The 22,007-nt window shown below is 37.1% G+C and overlaps 1 long non-coding RNA gene across 2 annotated transcripts in view; it reads right to left on the bottom strand.

The window, feature by feature from the left end:
* LOC109248620 (uncharacterized) overlaps window positions 1-21,965 on the bottom strand; it is a 249,515-nt gene extending 227,550 nt beyond the window's left edge. The window contains exons 1-2 of one of the 2 annotated variants that reach the window (XR_002072148.2): window positions 21,783-21,965; window positions 16,647-16,751 (exon numbers count right to left, since the gene is read on the bottom strand). This is a non-coding gene — a long non-coding RNA (uncharacterized LOC109248620). The remainder of the gene's footprint in view (window positions 1-16,646; window positions 16,752-21,782) is intronic. The other variant, XR_008421711.1, reaches the window with a different exon arrangement.
* Window positions 21,966-22,007: the final 42 nt, after the last annotated feature.

The raw sequence follows: 22,007 nt of genomic DNA, 5'->3' as shown, positions 1-22,007 counted from the left end.
GAATCCCAAGCAGGCTCCACGCTGTCAGCACAGAGCTCAACATGGGGAATCTATCTCACAAACTATGAGATCACAACCTGAGCAGAAATCAAGAATCAGATAGACGCTTAACCAACTGAGACACCCAGGCACCCTTAACTTACAGTCTCTTTTATTTCATTAATCACCTTTATCAGATATTTTATTTTTTTGTTTGTGTTTTGTAAAATTTTTTTTTTTGAGTAAACTCTACCCCCAACATGGAGCTTGAACTCATGACCCCAAATTCAAGAGTCCTATGCTCTCCTGCCTGAGCCAGCCAGGCACCCTGATGTTTTACTTTTTAAAATCTCTTTAAAGAAATAAGGTTTTGATTGTTAATCATCTCTATTTATTTCTTTCTTTCCTACTGACTTTTCCTTATTTGTATTATCTTTTCCCTTCTGACTTGTATATGTTCATTCCACTGTTTCCTTTTCTAGTTCTTTGGGTTTAATGCATGCTTTATTTTCCTCAATCTTTCTTTTTTTCTGATAAGTGTATTTAAAGTCAGTCATTCAGCTTAAAGAATTTCCTGATTTCCCTTACAATTTTTTCCTCTTCTTTTTAATGCAAGGGTTGTTAGTTATTTTTAGTTTCTAGACTTATGGGATTTTTTATCCAGCCACTTTTTTTAGTGTTTAGTTTTAAATTGTTAAATGATGAAAGAACATAATCTACATTACATGGATTTTTTGAAATACATAGAGCTTTCTTTACGACTTAATTTTTGGTTAATTTTTGTGGATATTCTATCTGTGTTTGAAAACGCAGCTGACCCTTGAACAATGCAGGGGTTAGAAGCATTGACCCTTCATGCAATCAAAAATCTGCATTTAGGGGCACCTGGCTGGCTCAATAAAAAGAGCATGTGACTTCTGATCTCGGGGTCATGAGTTCAAGCCCCATGTAGAGATTACTAAAAACAATAAATAAACTTTTAAAATTCCATATACAAATTCTGACTCCCTAAAAACTCAATAGCCTACTATTGTCCTGAAGTCTGACTGATAACAGTCAATAAAAACATTTTATATATTATATTTATTATATATTGTACTCTTACAATAAAAGTAAGCTATAAAAAAATGTTACAAAGAAAATCATAAGGAAAATAAAATATATAGTACTATACATGTTGTTTTGAAAAAATTCACTTATAAGTGGAACTGTGCAGGTCAGACCTGTGTTGCATGGGTCAACTGTAATATATGTTGTCTGTTGAGTGTAAGATTCTATATCTTCATTACTTCATTTCAATTTATTAATGTTATAATTTTATATAATTTTGATTTTGTTGTTGGCTTGTTCTATTAGTTTTTAGAGGGATGACTCAAAACCTCCAGCTTCAATTGACTTACTGATTTCTCCCATACTTTTTTATATATTTCAAACATACATTGTTCCTAATACATTCATATCATTATTTTATTGGTATATTGCTGTTTAAGGGGAGCCTGAGTGGCTCAGTTGGTTAAGCATCCAACTCTTGATTTCAGCTCAGGTCATGAGAATTGAGCCCTGCGTCGGGCTCTACACTGACAGCATGGACCCTGCTTGGAATTCTCTCTCTCTCTCACTCTCTCTCTCTTTCTCTGCCCCTCCCCTACCTCTCTCTCTCACAGTAAATAAATAAGCTTTAAAAATTTATTTTTAACTTTAATTTTATTTATATTTTTATTTTACAGAGAGGGAGAGCAAAAGCTGGGGAGAGGGGCAGAGGGAGAGAGAAAGAATATTAAGCAGGCTCCATGCTCGGTGCAAAACCTGACATGGGGCTTGATTCCACAACCCCAGAATCATGACCTCAGCCAAAATCAAGAGTCAGAGGCTCAACTGAACCACCCAGGCACCCCCGAAAATTATTTTTAACTTCAAATTCTATTTTGCTATCATGGATTTTTTTTTTTTAAAGGGGATTGGTTCTTATATGTCTGCTACATCTTTTTCTATCCTTTAACACATGATCTTTATAAATATATTTGAGGTAGGTTACTGAAATTTTTCCCCCCACATAAAGTCACAGGGTGGCTCAGTCAGTTGAGCATACAACGTCAGTCTAGGTCATGATCTCGTGGTTTGTGGGTTCGAGCTCCATGTTGGGCTTTGTGCTGACAGTGCAGAGCCTGCTTCCAATTCTCTGTTGCCCTCTCTCTCTGCCCATCCCCTGCTCACATGTGCATGTGCTCTCTCTCTCTCTCTAAGAAAAAAAAAAAAAAATAATAAAATAAACGTTAAAAAAAAAAAAAAGAAAGGACGCCTGGGTGGATCAGTCGGTTAAGCATCTGACTTCAGCTCAGGTCTTATCTCATGGTTTGTGTGTTTGAGCCCCATATCAGGCTCTGTGCTGACAGCTCAGAGCCTGGAGCCTACTTCATATTCTTTGTCTCCCTCTCTCTCTGCCTCTCCCTCGCTCTCGCTCTCCCACTCTCTCTCAAAAATAAACATTAAAAAAAAAAAAAAGAAAAGGTAAATGGGCCAAAGGGTAGTTAATAGTACCTTGGGCTGTGGCCAACTAATCTTTGACAAAGCAGAAAAGAATATCCAATGGAATAAAGACAGTCTCTTCATCAAGTGGTGCTGGGAAAACTGGACAGCAACATGCAGAAAAATGAACCTGGACCACTTTATTACACCATACACAAAAATAAACTCAAAATGGATGAGAGACCTAAATGTAAGACAGGAAGCCATCAAAATCCTCAAGGAGAAAACAGGCAAAAACCTCTTTGACCTTGGCCACAGCAACTCTTACTCAACACTTCCCGAAGGCAAGGGAAACAAAAGCAAAAATGAACTATTGGGACCTCATCAAAATAAAAAGCTTCTGTACAGAGAAGGAAACAATCAGCAAAACTAAAAGGCAACCAACAGAATGGGAGAAGATATTTGCAAATGACATAACAGATACAGGGTTAGTATCCAAAATCTATAAAGAATTTATCAAACTCAACAGCCAAAACACAATTCAGTGAAGAAATGGGCAAAAGACATGAATAGACACTTCTCCAAGAAGACATCCAGATGGCCAACCGACACATGAAAAAATGTTCAACATCACTCATCATCAGTGAAATACAAATCAAAACCACAATGAGATACCACCTTCACCTGTCAGAATGGCTAACATTAACAACTCAGGCAACAACAGATGTTGGCGAGGATGCAGAGAGAGAGGATCTCTTTTTCACTGCTGGTGGAAATGCAAACTGTTGCAGCCACTCTGGAAAACAGTATGGAGGTTCCTCAAAAAACTAAAAATAGAACTACCCTACGACCCAGCAACTGCACTACTAGGCATTTATCCAAGGGATACCGGTGTGTTGTTTCAAAGGGGCACATGCACCCCAATGTTTATAGCAGCACTATCAACAATAGCCAAAGTATGGAAAGAGCCCACATGTCCATTGACAGGTGAATAGATAAAGAAGATGTGGAGTATTACTCGGCAATCAAAAAGAATGGAGTCTTGCCATTTGCAACTATGTGGATAGAACTAGAGGGTATTATGTTAAGCGAAATTAGTCAGAGACAGACATGTATATTACTTCACTCATATCAGGACTTCAAGATACAAAACAGATGAACATAAGGGAAGGGAAGCAAAAAGAATATAAAAACAGGGAGGGGGACAAACACGAGACTCTTAAATATAGAGAACAAACAGAGGGTTGCTGGAGGGGCTGTAGGAGGGGGGATGGGCTAAATGGGTAAGGGGCATTAAGGAATCTATTCCTGAAATCATTGTTGCACTATATGCTAACTTGGATGTAAATTAAAAAATAAGTTAATTAAGAAAAATAGTACCTTGGGCTGTCTGTTTTTAGAACACTTACATAGGTCTTACTCAGCTCAATAATGATTTGTCTAGGGAATTTTTGGTTTCTTTCTTTTCCAGTTGTACTTGGCCAAGCACTAAGATTGGAACAGAAAACATCTCGTTGTGTCCATGTTGACAATGATATCTCAGTATCTACAGAATAATGGGAAACCATTAGAACTCTCCTTTTGGACTGAACCAAATAACACACCTAAAAGGACTCAGTCACAAAGCTGATCTGGTTCACTATGAGCAGAAGGTAAGGGCATAATTTCTCATCACAGCTTTGGAAATTTGCTTAAGAGTTGGTCACTGTGACCAACTTCTACCATCAACTCCTATCATCTAGAAACTGTATTCTGGGGAACTTCTTTCAAGTTTCCCAGTCATCTTCATCAAAAGGATGTTAAACAGACAACTATGCCACTGAGCCAATCTTAATGAAAAACTTAAGCAGGTCTGAAAGCTAGTCAGATGTCATATATCAACTGGAGTTAACAGAGGCATTGAAATCCAGGTCATATGTCCAACACTGGAAGAATTAGAGGTACTTTCATCTATGTCAGCAATGTTATCTATGTACACAGTCTTTCTAATAATATTCCTTGGCAGCTTGAGACTTCATTATTCCCTAGGATATTTAGATGAAAGTCCCTCATGCTCCTATTGATAGCATCTTTCCTTATTCCTCTTGATGACATTCTTTTGATTTTGTTAGACTTTGGCTCTAGTGCATGTGGCTTCCCTGAAGTCTGCAGCACTGATAGGGAAGGATTGGAAATGGTGCATAGTGAGCTTGTTGCTGTTGTAAGATCTATCCTTGATCACACAGAGAACTGGAATTAGCTCGAAGACCTCTGAATGGCCAGTCAGTAATGAGATGGGAGAGGGAGCTCCCCTTTTAGCAGTTTTGGCTTTGACAGCAAGGGGCATGCTCGGTCTGACAATTACTGTATTTAAATTCCTTCTCAGTGCCAATTTGTCATCAGCTTGCAGTCTCCTATTTTTGTGTTTTTTTGTTTTTATTCTTTTTGTTTTGTTCTTTTTGAATGCATACATGCATGTGCTCTGGAGGGGGAGAGGGGCAGAGGGACAAGGAGAGAGAATCTTAAGCAGGCTCCATGCTCAGCACAGAGTCTGATTCGGGGTTTGATCTCACAACTGTGAGATCATAACCTGAACTGAAATCAAGAGTTGGAAGCTTAACCAACTGAGCCACCTAGGCACCCTGTCAATCTCTTGTTCATAACACTGTCTTTTTATTCAGGCAGTCCCAATAGTTTTATTGATGTGTTCAACAGACTTTGAGGCACTTTTCCATGTAAATCATTGTTTCTCAGAGTTTGAGGGCCTTATATATACCAATTGATGTGCTTCTAGGAGTGGGAGCTCTGAAGAGAACTTTTCTGATGTAGAGTTCAACCTCAATATTGAGGTTTCCAGAAAGCTTTGGTAATCATCTTGACAACAAATATGGTTAAATTGAGCTTGACAGCAAATACAGTTAAATCGAGCTGTAGGTTCCAAATGCTCAGTAAAGGTGCAGAGAAGTGCTGTGTACTCTAGTGGGGATACAAAGCTCACCCATGTACCTCTCTGGGAAAGAAAACAGTCTCTTTTAGGAAATGTGTTTCATAAATTGTTGTATTTTTTAATCCAATTTGAAAATTTCTGTCTTATAATCTGTGCATTTAACTCACTGATATTAATTGAAATTACTGTAATTGAAATCTTTTCTGACACACCTTATTTACTGTTTTGCAATTACCATATTCTTTTCTTCCTTTTCTACTTCCCATAGGATAATGCAAAGATTATCTTATCTTTCCATAGGATAATGCAAAGATTATTATCTTCTGCTGATTGGAAAGTTACATATTGTGTTATTTTTGTTTCTTTTATCTCTTCCTAAAACCTACATGGTTAAACTCAATTTTCCCTACCAATTAATTAAGCTTACCAATATGTATGTCTTGTCCCAAACAAGATGAAACCTTAAATTAGCATATGCCCATTTCTTTCTGTTCTGCCTCAGCCCTTCACTTGGCCACATTGGTATCATCTAGCATTTTTGTTCAAAATTGATATGGATATATTTAAAATTTTTCTTTCCCATTCTTTTTTCTTGAATCAATGCTTAATTAACTGCTCACCTTTTAAAAAAGTATTTTGCTGTTGGGGCATGTGGGTGGCTCAGTTGGTTAAGCAGCAGACACCTGATTTTGGCTCAGGTCACAATCTCACACATCATGGGATTGAGCCTCACAATTCTCTCTCCTTCTCTCTCTGCCCCTCCCCCACGTGCTCTCATTCTCTCTTTCTCTCAAAATAAATATTAAGAAAATATTTTGTTGTTTTCTTTAGGATTTATTTCTCTCTTGATTCCTCCAGGAGTACTTTCAAGAAAGATTTTTGAGTGATGAACTGTTTGTCTCCTGGTACTGTTAAGCTCTCACATGTGAATGTAGTTTATCTAGAAGTAAAAATCTAGGTTAAAAGTTATTTTGCTAAAATCCTTTGAAATTAGTACTCCATTATTTTCTTGCATCAAGGTCCTGGGCAGTACTCTTTCCTGAAACTGTTTCCTTCAGCTTCAATTATCTAGCCAAAGAGTTGAGGTGAAGGGAATGGAGGGGAAGAATAAATGCTCAGAACATGGCCACCCTGCCTGCATTTGTTGCTATATGCTACCATGTCATTGCCCTGGCTGGCACTGAGCTGATGCCACTGTTTTTCTGCCCTGCAGAGGCACTGAGATGGGAAATGATTGGCCAGAACAATGTAGGAGAGGGAAAAGGGCAACTCTTCCTCCAACCAAACCTCTATTCCTGATGCCTAGCCCTTTTCACCTATAAGCTGTCATTCCTTGCTATCACTTCCTTCCTTTCACTCCCCTCTCCCCTACACACACATGCTTTTGTATTTCAAAACAGGTACATACAGCCTTAGAATAAAAATTTTTTTAAAAATATCCTCAGATGATTCTGAGACACTGAGAGGTATTTAAATGTTTGGAGCACAGATTAAGTTTATTTGCTCATGACTGAGCAGGCAATAATTGGACAAGAGAAAATGAGAGAAAGCAGCCACAGGAATATCTGAGACTGAGAAAGAATGAAATAAACAGCGAGAACAAGGCGGACCAAAAATCTGAGTAGGAAGGTTCCCAGAATGAGGTCCAAAGCATGTACCTGTTGTGCATTCACCATTTATCTTTATTATGAAAGTAGGTGGACTTGCTGGGTCTATGTCCATGAAGAACTGTAAAATCAACTGGATGGTCTAGCTACTTTTGATAGCTATTCTCTGGCTCAAATATAAGGTCTTTAAATCATCAGAGAACATGATCCAATCTTTGACCCTTTAACTAGATTACTAGATTGAAAAGATGGATTGAAACTAGATTGAAACTCTCAACATGGAGAATGGAATACAGCCTTTTTGAGGAGTATGTCTGTCCTAATGGCATAGATGGATGAGGAGCAAGGTGTGTCTTTAAATCAAGGAAGAACAAATGATCAGAGATTTTGTAATAGAGGACCCAGGAAGCCATTATTATCAGGAACAGAGGAGGGAGGCTGCTAAGAGGGGACGAATAAGACTTAGAAGGTGAAAAGATCTACAAGATATATTGGGTGCTTCTTGGTTCTGAAAAATCTAGAAGCTAGGTTCCCATGATTCTGCTGATAGGATTTAATCAGAGCATTATTCTATTTTTACTATTACTGTGACTGTATCTAACTACCGTTATTGTTCTACTCTCTCCCTTCCCCCACCAATCTCCTTATATCTTTCAGTTTGGAGACACTTACAGAATTTCACAGACTAAATTAGTTACCATTTTACAATAATATCTAACTACTTATCCAATTTTCTATCTACATAGAGACTGTCTTATTATTTTTTCTACCCTTGAGAAAATTCACCAAAAATAAATATTTTTATTTATTTATTTTGAGACAGAAAGAAAGGAAGGAAGGGGCAGAGAGGGAGAAAGAGAATCCCAAACAGGCTTTGCGCCATCAACATAGAGCCCAACATGGGGCTGGATTTCATGAACTGTGAGATTATGACCTGAGATGAAAACAAGAGTGGAACACCTAACTGACTGAGCCACCTAGGCACCCCCTAAATAAATATCTTTTAAAAGTAAAAGAATATTCAGTGATGAAAAGTAGCTAAATAAAGATAAAGGGGAAAAATGTCCTTATCACATCACACTGCAGTGGTATACTGAAGGTGGCACAATCTCTGTAAGTTTTTTCAAGCCACTCCCCATTTTCTTTAACGTGAAAAATTCATTACTATGGTTTTAGATTTCACATAGCAACTAGGCTTTGAGAAATTACCCATGTCAAGTTTCCATGTAATACAAAGAAGAACATCCATAATTATCTGAAAAGAATATTAAAGTTTTAAAGGCTTAAATTTCTTTCCAAATATCTGCATGAGGCCAGATTTTCTTCATATAATTCAACTAAAACAAACATACCACAGCAAAATGGATGCAGAAAAAATATGAGAATCCAACCAACCTTTAATCCAGACATTAAGCAGATTTGGAAAAAATGTAAACAATGCCACTCTTCAAATTTTTTTTTTGTTTTGGAAAATAGTTATTTTTCATAAAAATTACTTATGCTAATATAAATGGGATAGTTATTTTTAGGTGAGTAAGTAAATATCTCAAATTTTTCTCAGTTTTACTTTCTAATGTTGTAAAAAATGATTAATATAATCTTCACAAACATATATTGAGCTCTTTGAGGTCCCCAGTTTTTAAGAATGTAAAGGGGTCCTTGACCAAAATGTTTGAAAACTACTTAATTATTTCATTCCTTTTGAATTGCAATTGAGGAACCTGGAATACAAAATGGTTAGATGACTTGATCCAAGTCACAGAGCTAGGTCATTTACATGGTTTTAAATATTTGTTAACATTTACATGTGTACGTGTGTGTGTGTGTGTGTGTGTGTGTGTGTGTGTGTTTGTATATATACATTTTTTAACTGTTTATTTATTTACTTAGAAAGAGTGTGTGCACAAGCTGGGGAGAGGCAGAGAGGGAGGGAGAGACTCCCAACAGGCCCCACTCAGAGCAGAGCCTAAAGCCGGACTTGATCCCACAACCCTGAGATTGTGACCTGAGCCAAAATCAAGAGTCAGACACCTAACTGACTGAGTCACCCAGGCACCCCTAAAATTTTTTGTATTTTTATATTTTTATAAATATTTTTACAACTATTTCACAAAATACATTTTTTATTTAGCTTAATTCTCTCTTCCACAATAGTGCTCCTAGTTATAGTAAGATAAGTATAAGGCTCTTCTGACATTTTTTAACTCTTTCAAAAATTCCATAAAGGCACCTTATGAAACTAAGTATTTGAAGTTCCAGTTTCTTTGATGAAGATTAATAGTATTATATTTTCAGAATCAGAGTTACATCTTGGAAAAGTTGACAATTCTTTTTCCAGTTCTATTATTTTGCTGAGTTCCACAGGATCTCAAGTAAATGAGTACTAAAAATATCAGGAAGTTTTTTAAATTTCAAATAAGGAATGTGTCTGCAAAGTTCTATTTATATATTCATATACATATAAAACCGTATATAAGTTTATGAGGCATATTTCATTGATTTTTCTACTAAAGTTTGGAGCCTATCCTGAGTTATCTAAGAGTCCTATTCTAAAAACACAATTTGAGACAATTTTTCAGTCTAGCTAAATTCCAAATTCATCTTCATTATAACCACAACACAATCCCCAAAATTAATTTGTCACATGCAGTATAATCCCTCTAGTATCTCTAAGAATGTGGCATCCTTCATGGCATGGTCTTTTGATAGCATCAAATAATAAATGTGTGCTCCACACTAATAGAGACACAAAATCACACAGTACTTGCAATAAATAGAAACTGTAACATAGCATCTTGATGAGGTAAGCTTGTGTTATAGTCTTCTAACAGAACAAGAAACTAAGCTATAAAGGCCTGTTCAGACTTGCCTAGGGTAAATCATAGAATTACTGGTGAGGCCAAAGGATAGGAATTTCTACAGTTTTTGGAGCTTGCGACAACACAATGATGGTATCCTCTCTTATAGTTAGAATCAAGATATAGTTGAGATAATATTTTGCTCTACGTTATATCTGTGCACTTCACTCAACAACAAATAAAGGACATGACTTGGTGGCAGCATGAGTTGGATTTATCAGAAATCAGAACTCCCTTTTCTTTATTCCCCTAATTAATTAGCAATATTATAAATAGTCCCTTCTGAGGACATATTGACTCTACTAGCAGTTGAATAGTCCAAAGGCAATTTGCTTTTTGGAAAAGAAATGGAAGTGTTCAACATTTAATAAATATTAATTGAGTGACCCCTATGTGTTAGGTATTTGAGATGTGATGAATATGATAGGCAAGGCCTCTGCTCTGGTAGATTACCTCTGAATGGGGGAAAAGTAAACACATAACTTCAGCCAGTAAAGTACAAGATAATAAAACAGAGTGATGACACAAAAAGACAAGAGAAAAGCAAACTTCTTTATATAGGGCCATCAGTGAAGGCGTCTTATAGCAGCTAACCTCTGAATTGTGGAGTGACTTGAATGAGGAGAAGCAAGGCCTACAAACAGTGGTGGGGGCAAGGCCAAAAGTGTGAAGGAGCTTGTTGGTGTTTGAGAGGCACACAAAAGGGAGCATGCGTGTAGTTTACAGCACCAAGGTGAGATGAAGGGAGGTCAGAAGTTAGTGCCCAGGATGAGGTCAGAGAAGCTAGGCAGGCCAGATGTGGCAGGTTCTCATAGGCTGTGGTAGAGTTCAGATTTTGTTCTTTGTTCTAAGCCTAATGGAAAACTTTGAAGGATTTTAAGTTAACGAGCTACATAATATAATTTATAGTTTTAAATTAAGGGCAGGGGAGCACATGGCTGGCTCAGTCAGTGGAGTGTGTGACTCTGGATCTTGGGATTGTGAGTTTGAGCCCCATATTGGGTGTAGAGGTTATTTAAAAAAATAAAATCTTTTAAATAAGTAAATAAATAAATAAATAAATGGGAGGAAGAAGGAAGGGGAACCAGTTAAGTGAATGATGATGGTGATCTGAACCTGAGAGACAGCTGTAAAAATGGAGAAAAGTAGACACATTTAGGTTCTATTTTAGAAGTGCTTCTTACAGGAAATAATGTTTGGACACGGGAGGTGAAGGAAAGAGTGAATGTATTTATTTCTACACATAAAATGTTAACTACTACTTTACACCAAAAGTACAACCCATAAAAACAAAACTTAGATTTTATCAAAATTAAAACCTTCACTCTGTAAAAGGCTCTGCTAAGAGAGGAAAAACAAAGTATAAATTGGTAAAAAATATTTGAAAGCCATATATCTAACAAAAGACTGATACCTAGAATAGATACAGAACTCCCAAAACTGAACAGTAAAAAACAAACAATCCAGTTAGTACATGGGCAAGAGACATGAGACATTTCACCAAAAAAGATACACAGATGGCAAATAATCATGTGACGTTTAACATCATTATTCACAAAGGAAATGCAAATTATTTTTTTTAATTTTTTTTTTAATGTTTATTTATTTTTGAGACAGAGAGAGACAGAGCATGAATGGGGGAGGGTCAGAGAGAGAGGGAGACACAGAATCCGAAGCAGGCTCCAGGCTCTGAGCTGTCAGCACAGAGCCCGACGCGGGGCTCGAACTCACGGACAGCGAGATCATGACCTGAGCTGAAGTCGGACGCTCAACCGACTGAGCCACCCAGGCGCCCCAGGAAATGCAAATTAAAACCACTGTATGTGTATGTGTGTGGGTGTCTTGGAACGGGTAAAATAATAAAGAGTGACACTGTCAAATGCCAGCAAGGATGTGGAGAAACTGGAGTACTCATACAATTCTGGTGGGAATATAAACTGATACAGATGCTCTGGAAAACAGTTTGGCAGTTTCTTTAAAAATTAAACATGCAACTACCATACAATGCAGTAACTGCACTCCAGGCATTTATCACAAAGAAATGAAGACACGCATTCATATAAAAACCTCATATGAATGTTTATAGTCAGTTTTTCTTTTAAAGTTTACTTATTATTTATTTTTGAAAGAGAGAAATCATGTGTGCACAAGCAGGAGAGGGACAGAGAGAAAGAGAATCCCAAGTAGGCTCCACACTGTCAGCATGGAGCCCGCTGTGGGGCTCAAACTCACAAACCATGAGATCATGACCTAAGCCAAAATCAAAAGTCAGACACTTAACCAACTGAGCCATCCGGGTGCACCCCCTCATCATCATTTTAATGCACAATAACAAAAACTGGAAACAAACTATATGTCCTTCATCAATCATATCATCAGACATGTTACCGCACATGAATGATTGAACAGATTACGGTACATCCAATTCATGGAATACTGCTCAGCAATAAAAAAGGAACACACTATTGACACACACAACAATCTGGATGAATCTCCAGAGAATCATGTTGAGTGTAAAAAGATAATCTCAAAAGGTTACACACTGTACTATTCCACTTATATAATATTCTTGAAATGACAAAATTATAGAAATGGATAACAGATTAGTGGTTTCCAGGGGTTGAGGAGAAGGTGTGAGTGGGAGAGAAGTGAGTATTGCTATAAAGGAACAACATGAGGGAATGTGGAAAGTGATGATGGAAATGCTCTATCAATGTCAACATCCTGGTTGTGATACTTTATTACAGTTTTGAAAAATGTTACCTCTTGGGGGAAATGGATAAAGGATCACTGGATCTCTCTGTATTATTTCTTACAACTGCATGAGAATCTATAACTATCTCATAAACAAAGTGTTTAATATATATAAAAAGTTTAATTTAGATACACAGAAGGACATCTTCCACTTAATGTAAAACAGGACTTGTGGAAGTTTTGGCTAAGACCCCAAAAGAGTAAATACTACATTCCAAAGTGAAGATCATAACCACCCTGTAAATATTTGTACAAAAAAGTTGAGGATAATTGGATGTAAGACTCTGAATGACTTCACCCACTTCAAAGGTCTCAAATGACTGAAAATTAAAGATTGGAGGAGAAGGTTTTCAAGAATCACTGTTGTTATGCTGTGATAGCATCCTTCCTCTCAAGAAGAGAAGTAGATGGTAGTCCCTCTTCATCCTAAATGAAGAGAGAAGCTTTAAGGAGGCCATTAGCAGAACTTAAGGTCTGGGGGACATGGGTGTGTTTACTTCCCATTTGGAAAATCCAGAAAGCTAGAGAATGGCTGGGTAGTCCTCAGAGGCCAGAGACATGCAGGGGTAACATGGCTGTTGTCGAGTGGTAACCCTGTAACAGGATTTCTGCTTTTCCTGAATTCCAGGAATAAAATCCTATTCCCAGAGTTTGTTGGGGCAAACAATGTGATTTCCCAGTGAACCAAATGTGTACCACTCACTTAAGAGAGCCAGCATGGAGTTTTCTTAGGTCCTGCCCACACATGGCTAAGATGGGTAAATAGTTCTCTGCAAAAAGGGGGAGCCTGGGTGGCTCAGTCGATTAAGCATCCGACTCTTGATCTCAGCTCAGGTCATGATCTCACAGGTTTGTGAGTTTGAGCCCCACATTGAGCTACACGCTGTCAGTGCAGAGCCTGCTTGGGATTCTCTCTCTCCCTCTCTCTCTGTCCCTCCCTTGATCGCTCTCTCTCTCAGAATAAATAAATAAACTTAAAAAAAAAAATAGTCTTCTGCAAAAAGAAGCTAAGTAAATAAATAAAGCCAAGGACCAGAAGGACAACATGCGTTAGCTCTTGTTATCAGAACCCACAGGGAGAGTGGAGTGGGTCTTGGAAGAACCCATGAAAATGCTCATGAGAACAAGAGTCTATTTTAAACATCTGCCAAGTCCAGAAAGTGGCAATGCTAGATCAAGAAGACAGTACTAGTTTAGCAGGAAATTTTCCTGTAAGCTGCTTCCAATAAAACTCCTCTGTCCCCACACTCCAACCTTGGGAGGGCCTGTAGGCCTAACCAAGATGGAGTTGGAGTATCCTTGTGGAGAAAGAGAAGCAGCAGACTGTACTTTCCTTTCTCTACCTCATGGACTGATAGCTTTAGGCCTGCAACTCGCCTGGAGGTGGGTAAGGAGAGAAGCCTTAAACTCAAAAGCCAGAATTAAATTTTGACCTTATACTGTTATTGTTAAATGGAGACTGAAGCTTTAACATATAACTCTTCCTAATACCTAAGAATGACGAGAAAAAAACATGAAAACTGCTTAAATTTTCATCCAGGGATAGGGGAAGAACCAGCCTCCCAGAAAGGCTAGCAGAAGAAAATAATTAATTTGTTTGATGAATGAATCCTTATTCAGTATTCTAAATACAAAAGTACTGTTCCTATACATTTTAACAATTTTTTTTCCAAATTGTCCTATTACCACATATACATATGTGCATATATGTGTATACACATGAGTACAGAATTATGTACTTTTTCCTCCTACTATGAATATCTGTTTTCAGCAAAAACCAATCTAGACTTAGAAATAGATGTGGGAGAGTTGCTTCTTCATAATATGATTTCCAGTTTTTCTGAATTATTTGACTTACTGAACAGTAAATACAGTACTACAAAAGTGAAACTGTACATTTTGGCTTGAGATAAGTCTTACCATATGCAAGGTTCAGTTTTTAGAAGAATACCAAACCATTTTAGTTGGAAATTTAAGTTAGAAAATAGCTACTATCCAGGGTGAGAAAATGTCCATGTTTTTCCCCTGAGTAAAGATTTTCAAATTTTTGTGGCCAATGGCCAAAGCTGTATTTCTTTGCTAAATTTCACCAGGATCAACATGCTTTGATTTATTGTATATGTGACCCATAAATGGATGGGAGAAAAACATTAGAGATAATTCAAATCAGAGTGAATTCTGAATAACCAATGACTGGCCAGTAAACACTAATTCTGCACATTCCTAGGTCATCTGACATAAATGCCCAGAGGAGAATCCTGGGAATGGAGAATGAAGGGTGACTCTAACGATTTCTTTTTGATGCACTCCTTTATAATACGAAACAGATTTGGCATGTTAGCCATAATTTGCTTTCAATATCTTCATTAGGATTGCCTTTTAATATTCATCTGAAACAATTCTTTGCAATTCAGAAATTTAATTCTAAATTTTATAAAAACTACAGTATTTGCATTGGCTACAAAAATATGCCACATGCTTTAAAGAATGTATACCACTAAATCTATTTTTACGGTAGTTTAGTATAAAGTTACAAAAATAATTTTTAGTTTTTTTCTAATCCAAATTTCTACACTAGTACCTTTCTTTATAATAATATTTTTTTTAACATTTATTTATTATTGAGAGACAGAGAGACACAGAGCGTGAGCAGGGGAGGGGTAGAGAAAGGGGGAGACACAGAATCTGAAGCAGGCTCCAGGTTCTGAGCTGTCCGCACAGAGCCTGACGTGGGGCTTGAACTCACAAACTCCAAGATCATGACCTAAGCCGAAGTCGGTCGCTCAACCAACTGAGCCACCCAGGTGCCCCAATAATAATTTTCTTTAATGGTATAAAGTTCAATAGTACTTTGTAAATTCTGAGAAGAGATCTTCTACCTTTTCTTTTTTTAGTTATAAAATAATAGAAATATCTTAAATCCCAAATAGATCATGAAAAAAATAATCAGTATTTCATGATGATATTATACCATTAATCTCTCTTTATATGTGGGTATTATTTTTGATTCATCACAGAGTACACTTTCTTTTTCTAATTGTTTTTACCATTTCAAATTCTGGAGGGAGAGAATACTCAATTTCAAAGTAAGAATTAAGTTGTAAAAACAAACAAATTAAAAACAGCATAAGGCTATTAATTTGAATGAGCTACGTCATAAAATTTCATATTCTTTTAAGAACCACAGAATAAGAATATGATGTGTTTGTTTCATAAACAATTTCATCTATGTAAATAATTTTATAGTAATCTTCTTAGAGAAAAATCGTACATGCTCTTATATATTGTATTTCACTTAGACAAGTTTTTAACTCAACATTTTCTATAATACTAACAGATACAGCGACCTATTAAAGAAAATAAATTATAAAAGAGATAAATTAGGAAAAAACTACTTTAATTACAAAGGGATATTTACTTACTTAGTCTTCTATCTCACAGATCTTTACAATAGTTGTAATTTTAGTGTATTTAAATAAGAATTGATTTACAGGAAATGTTTCAGAAAATGTGCACAAATAATAAAAACTTTTATAGAAAGTAGTGTTCTATATGCATTCCTTCCTAATTATAAGTAGTTTTAAAGCCTCTTTCTTTTCTTGACACTTTAAATGCTTTAAAATGTAATGAGCATTAAAAAAAACCTATTGCAATACTATGTAGAATGAATTAAAAAGAATTTCTAGGATTAGTCCACTTGTTGGAAGAGCATTTCCCTTCATTTGGATTTTGTTGTATTTACCTCTGATACAGTTATTTTGGTCACAGCAATAAATAAAGTATAATTGGTATCAAAGATATATATGCAACACTGTCAAAACTCTGAGTCTTTCCTTTGTCTTTTTCCCTTTTCCATTAATCAATTTAGAAAAAAAGAAATATTTTCCACATTTTACCTTTTGGTTTGCTCTTTACTTGCCTATTTTTGTCTTTTAGTATCTACTGGATACAATTTATGACTTCCTTCCTTTCCCCTTCTCATACAACATTAGCTTATGCTCCACAGTTCTATGTTGTTATTTTTCTAAGTTTCTCCTAGTTGTCATGGGGAATTACCTTGATGCAATGGTGGCCTCCAAGTACACTGCAAGCCAAGCTATCCCAGGGGTCACAGAACAGACAGGCTCAAAGACCAAATGGAGATTCTCAAATCACGCATCCCTGTAAAGCAAAGAGGAAAGAGATGGGGTAAGTTACCACACTTAGGTTGCAAGTGGGAAGGACTACACTCCATGAATCCCAAGGTATGCAATGTTTATATGTGTACGCTCTCCCTGTGTGTGTGTGCATGCATGCTATATCAGCCTTCCTCACTGATGAGCTGGGGACTGACTGACATTTAGGCAGGGAGGTCAACAGAGAGAAGGTGCGTGGGGCCAGTGATAGACACTTGTTGTGTAGAGAAGCAGTGACAAATATTCTTGTCCATAGCTGCAGTTTGCCAGTTAGCCTGCCAACAGTTATAGGTATCATTAGCAATTCTTAGGCAGAGTACATTTGGGTCCAGAATATAACCATGGATGGACCACATAAGGGTAACACTGATAAGGGATAGAAGCAGAAAAATGTTCACCTTTAGCCCAGTTGGCTAACCTATAGGCTGCATAATTTCGATAAGGATCAAATACATGCTGGTTGATACATCCTTAAAGGGTCTCATGACTACCTGTAAATCTTACCCACAGTTAATATTGAACTGAATGATAAGTACCACAGAAATCTTGCAAGAGCAATGTTATGATTCAAAATTTGAAGACATTTTATGATCCAATATGCTCTGCAAGTGCCCCCACCCCTTGAGCACTAAGCATATAACCACCAGCTTCATACAGCAAAAATGCAGCTCTTCCTGCCCACGGGTCCTATCCCAAAGCTACTTAAATTAGAGACTGTAAAACGTCTTAAAAATTCTTTCTGGACCATGATGCTCAAAGATCCCACAACAACATGGCTGTCAGCCTAGAGATGGCATGATCATAATTTGGTCTTTCCATCCCTTTCTATCTATAAATAACACTTTTGCTTGTTCCATCATATAGTCATTTAGTCTATCTGGCTTTATATCTATCAGTTACTTAATATCTATTTTTAGCACATCTTATGAATCCTGCCTATGTCTCACGACTACTTGCTTATTATCGATACTTACCACATCCTATGGGATTCATCCATTCCATTCTGTGCTCTCTAGCAGAACTGATTTTCTCCAATAACACAGCAAATTAACATTTCAATAACCAAAATTTAAAGTTTTCTTCATCTATTCAGTGAAATGTATTGACATTATAAAGTCTGTATTATTTTACTCTTTTCACCTTGCCTTTTCTCACTTTCCTGTCAGTTTTGGTCATTTTGACCAAAACAATTGGGTGTTTTTTGCAAATTCCCCAAATAAATCAAGCTTATTCAATTCTCCATACATTTCCATTTGATAATGACATATAGTTTCTGAAATGTATCTCTTCTTACTTTATACTCCAGGAAATCAATGCTTTAAGATGTTTTTATGTAATCACAATACTCTTAAAAAAAATCTATTGACAAGTGATAAGAAAAACAATCTTCACTCCTGTTTCTTACGTAGTCCATGTATTTGACAAACAAGGCTTGTAAAATATTCTCTTGTGCCACAGATGCACTGGATCTTAGCAACTGAGCACAAAAAAATACACAGACTTGGAAAGTTTCTGCACCTAATGGCAATAAATGAATTTCCAACAATGATGTAGACACAGAATGCTAACTGGCAGTCTCCTATCCCTCCCTAACACAGCTACTCACAACCAATCTATCCAACAAAACTCAGGTAAGTTAGAGAGAGTTAGCCCTAATCAACAGGTTCATCAATAAGCATCTATTGAGTGTGTTCTTTACAAGGCACCAGGAGAAAGCAGAAGTTATCACCAGATTCTGACATTCATTTTACCGTTAGTGCTTTTCTAAGAAGTTCTACTTACCAAATATTGTAGTTTTTAAAGTCATTTTGGAGCCTCTCTAATTTAGGAGAATTTTTCTCTTATTCAATTATAAATTCATAAAAAGGACAAGAAAGAGGCATGTTTGGGGAAAAAAGACAAAACTTTATATGCCTGAAAGACTGGGTTCATACAGAACAGAATGAAGCTGGGCAGGGTGGCAGAGGATTGCTTAGCATGTAATGCCAAGTGGTTTAGATTTTGAACCCCTTGAACCTAAACCTGTGCTGTCCAATATGGTAGTCATAGTCAAATATGATTAATTAAACTTAGTCAAAATCAAATAAAAAGTCAGTACCTTGGGTACACTAGCCAGGTTTTAAATGCTCAGTGGATACATATGGCTAGCAGCAACTAAATTGGTTATGAGGTCAAATATGATTAATTAAACTTAATTAGTCAAAATCAAATAAAAAGTCAGTATCTTGAGTATACTAGCTAGGTTTCAAATGCACAGTGGATGAATATGGCTAGTAGCAACTAAATTGGTTATGAGGTAGCACATTTCTATTATTATAGAAAGTTCTATTGGACAAGTGCTGCCCTAGACATTGAGGAAACATGTAAAAATTTTGAGCAGAGTTGGAAATGATAAAATCATAGTTTTCCAAAAATCTCTGGGAAGAATTTGATAAACTGGGAAATGGTAGGGCAATTAGGATATGAACCAGGACACATATTATTCATAGGTTATGGTTGACTATTATGTGTGTTGGTGTTAGGGCTGGCGTCAGGGAGAATGCTACAGTCACAGAGTAGATATGGAGGGTAAAGGAGAGGCACAGTGCTTCTTATTAGGGAAAATAGGTGGAGATATGTATACAAACATATATACATACATACACACACACATATATATATATATATATATTTTTTTTTTTTTTTTTTTTTTTTTGAGAGGACAGGGGTGGATGATGAATTTAGGCTATATCCCTGTGAAGTTTGAGATTGTGAAGGACATTCTAGTAAGATATACAATAGGACATTGGATATACAGGTTTTGAAGATTCATTCTCAAGGAGTTGAGGAGGATATACAGAAATTGTTACATCAATTTCTCATTACTTCCTTAAAATAAGTATCTAGAAGTAATTTTTTTTTCAAAAAGTATAAATTATATGTGGAGACTTTCCAAATTTCTTCTTCCTCCTTTCCCCACAACACACACTCCCTGGAGACCTTTAGGTTGCCGTGATGAACAGATATTACTGATAGGCATGTACAGTACTCTACGGGTGAGCTGATGTGGTCTGGAGTTTTAAAGTTCATTGCTAGGGAGAAAGATTTCAGAGTCATATCCCTTCATTTGTAAAAGCTACAACAATCCTCCACTGGATTCCAACGGCTGTGTAAATACTATAAAGTAGAACATATTTGCATCTTTATAAGTCTGAGTGCCAGGCAAGAATACAGAAATCATTTTTAAAATTCTAAACAGACAGCATTTGTTATGGGGAAGCGTTAACATGGGAGCTGAAGGCTAGAAGAGCAAAAAGGGGAAAGTGAGATTAAATTAGAAATTCTTAACTGCTGCAAGTGGCTACCACTTCTAAAGCTGGTAGAACAGAGGGTGGGGGTGGTGTTATCAAAGTAGAGAGCAAACTCAGCGATGGGGATGCCACATGAGGATGGGAAAAGGGAAGACAGACCCACCAAGGAGGGGCTGCTACAATTGGCTCTGGGACTTTTTAAGGGCACAGATACTCCCCTGGAGACCAGAAGCAGAGAGTGAGAGGAAATGAAGAATAACAGCTTTCCGTGTTCCACCTTTTGCTTTTCTGCCTATGCTTCCTCTTGGAAGAATCTTACAGAAAGCCATTTGACAAGGCTGAGAAATGTAGTTTGCAGACTCACACTCAGGTCAACTATGACCACAGAGCAGAGTTTAGGTGCATATGGGGCTCAAGGACCACGGGCAAATGACCTACACACTGCACTTTGCCAGAATAAAAAAATAGTAAATTCTACAAAAACAAACAAACAGCAACAACAACAAAACAGACTTACTTGGTTTCTAGTCTTTGATAGACTTTATAGACTCTAGGGTCTATCACAGTTAAGTGCAACTTAAAATACTCAGTAAATATGGATAAATATTTGAATGAACAGATGCTTATTCCTATCCTGTTAAATATTTCAAATCAGTACTCAAATGATTGGCAGGAGATGCAACTGATTTTAAAGAAACACTTTAATTCATATGTACAAATTAGTACTGTCTTTTAAAGTACTGGCCACTTGAAAGTTAATATACTTTCAAACAGTGTTGCTATTACCCAAGGGATTTTCAGAACACGTCTGAAATTGCCATTCAGAGCTAGTTCTTGAGAAACACATAATTAGTAGAATCTAGTCCTGCCCACTTTTGGCCTCGTCTGAGTCACCTGGTTCTAATCTGGAGGATTTAATAAATTTCCAAAAGAAAATTCACTCTCACAGAATAAAGACTTGTTACTAATGGTGGTAAGTACTTGCCACCATTTCCAATTAAACTTGAGGCAACATGATGTCTTAGTCTACTTCTGCTACTTTGAATTTGGAATAAGACGACAAATGTGGTGGATAATAATAGTAATAATTTAAGACTTTGGCCTTTGTTGCTGTTCTAGGGAGAATCCCCACTGTGCCCTGCCCACCCTCACCCTCCCTAATTCCAGTAGGGTGTTTCTATATCCCAGGGTTATTTCCAGCTAAGACAAATGTATAAGCACAAAAGTGGTCCCCTAGTCTCTGACGTCTAGGACATGAACCAAGACCACATTTTACTACGCTCCACCTACTTCCCTAAAGGGAAGAAACCATATAGTTTTCCATACGCCGTATCCTTATGGCATTATGATGAAATAGGAAACTTCTCAAGAGCTAGTGAGGTAAGGATCACAGGTTGTTCCCAGCTTGAAGGGAAACATAAGTAATAATAAAAATCTTAAAACATCTCCATGGTGCTACGTGCCAGGCCCTTTTTATGCTTTCAATCATCACAGTTTTGTGAGATAGGCATTTATTATTCTCATTTGGCAAATGACAAAGCTGGGACTCAGGAGGCGATTAACTAGACAAGGCTATTCATCTAGTAAAGGATCGTCCAGGGTTCAAACTTCGCACTCTGCTTCGAGTTTGTGCTTCCAGTGAAAAACTGCTATCTGGCAATTTTTAAACCGTCAGTACTGGCAACTGGAGAATTAATGGAAAAAAGAATTAACGAAACGCCCCACACCTCGTAAACAGTGCTGATACACCACAGAAGAGAACGCAACCGAGAGGTGAGCTGATGGGCCCACACGGTACCACCTCAGAGAGACGCGGCGCCTAACCTCGGGATACCTTCCGAGACTCCTCCGCCGCCACAACATCCCTCATTGGGCCCCTTCCTGGCGGCGCCAAATCGCGGGTGTCCAGAAAGAGGTGGGACTTCCGGCTAAGTCGAGCCAATCCTGGCCGC

This window comes from Panthera pardus, unplaced genomic scaffold, assembly GCF_024362965.1.
Source record: "Panthera pardus isolate Hobbes unplaced genomic scaffold, ASM2436296v1 HiC_scaffold_13, whole genome shotgun sequence".
In the NCBI taxonomy this organism is placed as follows: Eukaryota; Metazoa; Chordata; class Mammalia; order Carnivora; family Felidae; genus Panthera; species Panthera pardus.
Note: the sequence above shows the minus strand (reverse complement) of the source record. Positions and strands in the feature narration are given on the sequence as shown.